The sequence below is a fragment of the Camellia sinensis genome, chromosome 7 (assembly GCF_055761805.1).
Source record: "Camellia sinensis isolate YWXY chromosome 7, ASM5576180v1, whole genome shotgun sequence".
NCBI lineage: Eukaryota > Viridiplantae > Streptophyta > Magnoliopsida > Ericales > Theaceae > Camellia > Camellia sinensis.
The window spans coordinates 33,299,323-33,300,000 of NC_138967.1; the positions used below are offsets into that span (position 1 = coordinate 33,299,323).

Here is a 678-nt window from a genome sequence, read left to right on the forward strand (position 1 = left end):
ACCTCAAAAAAGGTGTAAGTGTAAGGTTTAATTTTTTACAAAAGGTGTAAGTGTAAGGTGTAAGTGTAAGGTATAAGGTGTAAGGTGTAAGTTGCACACCATAACCAAACCCATATAAGAATTGTTTAAAATTTATTTATTTAATATATTTTTTAATTTTTATAAAAAAATATTAAAAAAAAATGATATGACTTATATGCACTTAGTGCATTTCCAAACAATCCCTCATTCTCTCTCTCTCTCTCTCTCTCTGAAAATAGAAAAATTGAAAAAGTAAACTCTGAGATCCAATCTCATTCTCTCTCTCTCTCTCTCTCTCTCTCTCTCTATTTATTCTGCTCACTCAGAACCTTTCTGTATTTCTCTGTCTCTAATCCTATATATATATTCTATATATCTACGCACCCATTTCCTTTTATAGAACACACATTCCTCTATGCAAATCTAGGGTTTTTGTTCTCACCGTGTCTGTCACTCGACTCGTCATCCATTCCCGAGGTTCGCCTCAGATCTACTCCCCCCCCCCCCCTCCCCTCCCCTCCCCTCCCCAAGTAAGTTATGATGGATCTGATTATATTTACACTCCTCCAGTGGTTAATTCGCTGGTTTTGATGCGCATTGATCTGAATTTGTTGGCTTTTTATGGTAATTCGTTGGATTTGATGAGTTTTGGATTGC

General features: G+C 36.1%; 1 protein-coding gene across 3 annotated transcripts in view; it reads left to right on the forward strand.

Moving 5' to 3' along the window:
• The first annotated feature begins 205 nt into the window (after positions 1–205).
• Positions 206–678, forward strand: part of LOC114304064 (putative methyltransferase PMT3) — a 7,217-nt gene continuing 6,744 nt past the window's right edge. Inside the window, exon 1 of one of the 3 annotated variants that reach the window (XM_082877701.1) lies at positions 206–551. The gene's annotated coding sequence lies outside the window, so the exon portion shown is untranslated. Of the gene's footprint in view, positions 646–678 lie in introns of all 3 variants that reach the window. The other 2 variants (XM_082877702.1, XM_082877703.1) reach the window with 2 other exon arrangements.